Genomic DNA, 6,094 nt, shown 5'->3' with positions numbered 1-6,094 from the left:
TCCTTTATCTTACACTGCAAGCAGTATCAGACTAACAGGGGCTCTTGAACATACTAACCAGTGTGATGTCTTTTGCCATCTCCTCCATCTGCTACATTTCTGTTTCTGAAGAGAGACACTGAAGAGAGACACTGAAGAAAGACATGCAATTACTGGACCGTATCAGTTCAAGCAGCAGAAGTGAATGTGTAAGCAGAGATGAAGCGATTTAATAAACTAATCGTTATAATAACAGGCACCCTTAATAAAATTAAACACACAAAGAGGATCATACATATGGGCAAAAATAGAAACTTAATTTTAGAAACCTAACTCTATGTTAAAGATGCCCATGGATGGAATTCTCAAAAGTGACACACACACACACACACAAACAAACAAACAAAAGAAACCCCAACCCCCAAAAAAGGTACTGAAGTTGTTTTTTTTTTTAATATGATATCTTTATTATTATTATTAAATTATATTAAGCTTTCAGGTACCTTTAGAGAAATATTTCTGACTGGAAAAATTGGAAATCAGTATAATGATTTCCATAGTTCTCAAGAGTTTTGACTTTAGTCTTTGAAATTATGGATCATATTGTAATAGTTTCATTATAGAATCATAGAATCATAGGTTAGAGTTGGAAAGGACCTTAAGTTCATCTAGTTCCAACCCCCTGCCATTGGAAGGGTCACCTCACATTAAACCATGTCATCCAAGGCTCTGTCTAGGCTGGTCTTGAACACCACCAGGGATGGAGCAATCACAACTTCCCTGGGCAACCCATTCCAGTACCTCACCACCCTAACAGTAAAGAATTTCTTCCTTATATCCAATCTAAACTTCTGTTTCAGTTTTAACCAGTCACACCTTGTCCTATCAATACAGTCCTTAGTAAAGAGTCCCTCACCAGCATCCTTATAGGCCCCCTTCAGATACTGGGAGGCTGCTAGGAGGTCTCCATGCAGCTTCTCTTCTCCAGTTTGAACAGCCCCAACTTTCTCAGCCTGTCTTCATATGGGAGGTGCTCCAGTCCCCGGATCATCCTCATGGCCCTCCTCTGGACTTGTTCTAACAGTACCATGTCCTTTTTATGTTGAGGACACCAGAACTGAACACAGTACTCCAAGTGAGGTCTCACGAGAGCAGAGTAGAAGGGCAGGATCACCTCCTTTGACCTGCTGGTCACACTCCTTTTGATGCAGCCCAGGACACGGTTGGCTTTCTGGGCTGCAAGTGCACACTGCTGGCTTGTGTCAAGTTTCTCATCAACCAACATGCCCAAGTCCTTCTCTGCAGGACTACCATGAATTTCCTTTTTGCCCAACCTGTAGGTGTGCCTGGGATTGCTCCCACCCAGGTGTAGTTAAAAAAAAAAAAGACTCCCCTACCCCGTTTTTTCCTTTCAGTTTTTCCTTCCTGGTGCTTTCAGGGCAGTTAGAACATCAATTCTGAGGATAGACTCCATTGGAGAGACAGAATGTAGAACACAGGTACTCACGGAGCTGAGGCACCTCCTTGATTCCTGCCAGGATCTGGGAATCCACCACTTTCTGATCCAACTTGCGCTGCTCTGTTACCTTGTATTTTTCCTTCTTAGTGTCAAAGATATCACCTTCCTGGTGCCTGGGCTTCCACAGCCTCTTCTAGAAGCATGCATCAGTGAGATGCTTGGGAATTTTCACTCTAGAGATATCCACTTTTGTAGATGTAGCAATAACACATTTCTGATGGGCCCTACTCAGAGGGACATGTGACTGTCAAACCTGGGTCCTGTAAGAAGCTAAAGGCCTATATCAAGCTGTTTCAAGAAGATGACAAGCTTGCCTCTGTGATGACTGGTCGGCAGAATTAGAACAGTCCATGGAGTGATGGAGGCCCTCAGCTGCCTCTTGTGCTGGCTGAAGTGCTTCTTGCCATGACTGGAAAGCTTGTGAGGAACATCCTCAGTGGGATAATACCTGGGCATTTTGTGGATTTTTACCACGCAGCTGCCTCCACTCTTGTCCCCACCCAGTGGCTTGGTGATGGTCATGTGGGGCTTCTCTCTTCTATCCTTGTTACTGGAGCAGTGTACTTGCGCTTGTACGCTGCTTTCCTGGCCTATGACAATTATGACAATTAAAATAATCAGGTTGCCATGCAATATATTTCTGTGTTTTAAGGAAATGAAAAATAACACAGTAGGCTTATGTGACAAAAGAAAAAGCTCTTTGTCATCCTTCATCTTCCCCAGTCTCCTTTCAATGAGCCAAGCCTTACAGATGAGAACTGAACCCACTCCAGATGCCTAATTAGTCCCACAGTCCATTCAGTCTTTGAGCTGCCCAGCAAGACCACCAATGATGGAATCAGTCTTTACAGTGATTTTTTGCTTAACAGTGATGGGAAGCTGGTTATAACGCTAAAGACTGGACTGAGCACGCACAAGCATTTTAAATAGACCACTGAACAGAGCTAGGCAGAACTTTAAGACTGACGATTTATTTAATAAAACCTCATTTGCAGAGAAATCTTTCCCTCTCCAAGTTATACAGAATTTTAGAATAAAATTAAGACAAATTGAGGACAAAGTTGTGAAAAACAATGAGAGAGAAGGAAATTCCTGAAGTATTAGAATATTTTTTGACATTTTCTAAACAGAAAATAAACCCTGTCTATTTTAGACATTCATTAGAGAAACATAACTTACAAAACTGAAAAATAAGTGCAGATGAAATGCAGATTTAGCTCTTTTTTTTCTTCTTTAAAGTTACTAATTTTATCTAGGAAAAGAAAAAAGTATTTTCAGTCAACCTGATAATTCTATTTGATCAGTCACTGAACCACAATAAACGAACCACAGAATTATTCATACAGCTTTGCTTCTGGGATCCCTGAGCCAGAAGGCAGTCTAGTGCATTCTACATTAAGTATGCTGCTCTGGTCCTACTTTGGGGCTTTTACACTTGCCAGAAGTGAGAGTTTTACAAGTGCAACACTACAATACAGTTTGTATAGTTAATGCAAGATCTCTCTCTCACCCAATGCATTTGGAAGGAAAGGATAAGATTTTTCTCTAATGTCTGTAACATCTTCCCTTTCCAGAAGCCAACCCCAAGGTAACCACAGCACCTCATTTCTATTTTTAAATCCTTTTCTGTAAAGGGAGAATTTACACAATGCACTGCAGAAGCAGTAAGTAGGGGTGATCAGGGTGCTGTCTCAGCTGGAGGGTCTGTATTACAGTATTGATTTAACTGCACAAGTTTAACACTGAGCCAGCCCTTTTGCTCTGTATACATTTTTTCAGATCTTTAACTGTACCAGAATTTCCATTTAAGCTGAAACCTGTCCTTATGACTTATGCTGTAGAAATTGCTTATATTAACTGTCATGGGCCATATTTGTGAAAGAGAGTTTATGAAAAGCTCTTGGAATGCAATGGATTCATCAAAATATGGCAATTCATTCTAAACTGAAGACCAAGATTTTCAAGATGGGCTAATGACTTGAACTAGCTGGTTTTGGATCACCAATTTGAGGCAAATCTAAAGAAGGACTGTATTTCAGAAAATATTATTTTCAATTTGGGCAATTTAAATATATAGTGTGTTAAAAAGCTTGATCTGGGTTACTGTTTTGGGCCATTCTGCTAACACCGTATTGGTGACATGAAGTAATTTACTGTTCTTCAGTGGCTTAAGCTACAATGAAAATCTAACTACTGATCTTTCAAGTTTTAAAATATTCCTGCCCTTTAACACCTAACCAAAAAAGATTTTCAAGAATGTTTTCAGGTGGGTTAAATTATCAACCAGTATTAAGTCTCTAGAAGGCATCATACTGACCATCTTTTTGAAACCTTTCAGATCACTGGTATCCTCATTTTTCAACATCTGATACATAATACGTCTTTTCACAATACTTCAAGCATAAATCTAACTCCCCATTCCTTATTTTACAACTGGAAAATGACTGATTTACTGAGGCCAAATAGGAAGCTTGGAGGAGAGAAATGCACTAAAGTTGTCTCTCCCATTTTTTCTGTCAGCCTAAAGCCTTCGTTTTCCTGTTCTGCACTTTTAGTACTGGAAAGGGAAAGGTACTGTCTGTTTCATTATTTTAGCCATTACCAGGCATCCAGAGTTGATACCTAGTGTTTGACAGTTAGGGTTTAGTGGATTATTTTTCCTTTCAACAGTTTTTTTCTTTTCTTCTAGAGAAGTAGCATAGTAATGGTAAAAAGATGTAGGAGAAAAACGATTTACTTTTAACAAACACCATCAGTTGAGTTAAATGGTAGGTTTATTTTCCTCACTGCAAAATGGGTATTAATGAAATTACAAGTGTAATAAGAAGATTCAGAGTACAATGAAACTTAACTTCCACTGAAATCAAAGATTTATGCTCATGCTTAAAATGTTTTGCTAAATTGAACCTTTACCATCATATTTATAGTATTCACTACAGTGAAGTATTTATATAGTACTGTATATTAAAATGTCACATTTCTAAGTAGAAATTTTTAATATATATATAAATATTTAACTGTATTAGTTAAAATAAAAATAGGTTGTAACACGAAAATGAACATGTAAATAATTTATACTTGCAGATGCATTTATATTGAGTTTAGAAAAAAATTACAAATAAAATATTTGGGCATTGTATAAAAACCATTTTGCATTATAAAAATCACTAGTGTGTTCCATTAAGCTTTTTAATCCTCACTCTACACAAAATTTTGTAGAGTGTTTGTGAAAATGTATATTAGATAGATTCTGTCTAGCTTGGTTTCATGTGACTCCAGCTGAATAAGTAGATATTGAAGTTACTGTTTTTAGGGAAGATATGACTATTGCCAACAACAATTATTTTAGAAAACTATTTCTGATTGATTACTTCAAAAGAATACAATTAGAGTACTGCAATTATCTTAAGCATCACCGTAGCAGTAGAAACCATTAAGTTCTACATTTTTTTCCCTGACATATTTTTCAGTTCACCTGAATTAAAAAAAATGTTAATTTAAAGGAAACTGTTAGTCTCCTCACTTTCTACTTACATCAGTGTTCCTACCAGCAAAATACTCAACTGTGTTAAAAGAGAACATAATTAAAAAGTTGATGTGTGTTCTACTGATAATTATTCAGTTTTATTATAATAGAGTGTGTTGGACTATATTACTATAGCAGAAGCAGTTAGAACACCTGGGTGAACTTGACTTGCAGGAAAACGTGTGGGACTGTTATCAGGAGCAACGTGAGTAGCTTGAGAGAGGACGCCTGCAACACCGGAGCAGAGGGGGGGGGAGATCAGCATCCAGGAACCTCACCTCAGAGTGACAAGAGCCACTGAGGAGGGAGCCTCAAGTCCTCAACAGGACTTGCCCAGGAGCTGGCAGCTCAGCTCATGCGAGGAGCTGGGGGCGGAGCCAAGAGGAGTGGCACCAACTGTGAGTGGTTAAAAACTTACCCAGGGAGCGCGGCGACCAGGAGCGTGGCGAACAGAGTGGGTTGAGGCAGTTCACGCGGCAGTTCACATGGGCAGGCGAGTGGGATAACCGCCTCTTCAAGAGGACTCACCTAGAGCGCAGGAGGAGGAAGGACTGCTTGTTTGTGTGGAGAGACGTAGACGGATCGATCGACCAGATAGATCATGGTCACAACACGATCAAAAGCTGTAGTGAGGAATAATGTGGGTATCCAGACTGAGCCTTCCTGCACACATGCAGCTGTGCAGGTCTCTGGCTGCAGCGGATGCCTGAGCCTGACATTGTATTGCAGGGAGCCAGTGACACTGCTTGTGTTCGCTGTGAGCAAGTAAATGATCTGCTCAGGCAGGTGCTTGAACTGAAGGAGGAGGTAGAAAGGTTGAGAGCCATCAGATAACGCGAAAGTGAAATAGATGGTGGAGCCACACCCTAAGGCAAGGACAGAGGAAAGTGGTTGAACAAGTGATAGATCCCCTTCCCTCCTACCATCAGACAGGAAGGAGTGAACTTAAGGATACATAAGGATGTATGGAGGGAGGTCCCTCCTCAGAGAGGTAAGCGAAAACCCTCGCAATCCCTTCCTCCCTCCAAGTTGCCCTTGAATAACAGGTGTGAGGTCTTGAACTATAGGGC

At 40.1% G+C, this 6,094-nt stretch overlaps 1 pseudogene; it reads right to left on the bottom strand.

Annotated features, from left to right (window-relative positions):
• Positions 1-1,430: 1,430 nt before the first annotated feature.
• LOC101873970 (60S ribosomal protein L6-like) lies at positions 1,431-3,872 on the bottom strand (annotated as a pseudogene).
• Positions 3,873-6,094: the final 2,222 nt, after the last annotated feature.

Source organism: Melopsittacus undulatus, chromosome 1 (assembly GCF_012275295.1).
Source record: "Melopsittacus undulatus isolate bMelUnd1 chromosome 1, bMelUnd1.mat.Z, whole genome shotgun sequence".
Classification (NCBI taxonomy): Eukaryota; Metazoa; Chordata; class Aves; order Psittaciformes; family Psittaculidae; genus Melopsittacus; species Melopsittacus undulatus.
Note: the sequence above shows the minus strand (reverse complement) of the source record. Positions and strands in the feature narration are given on the sequence as shown.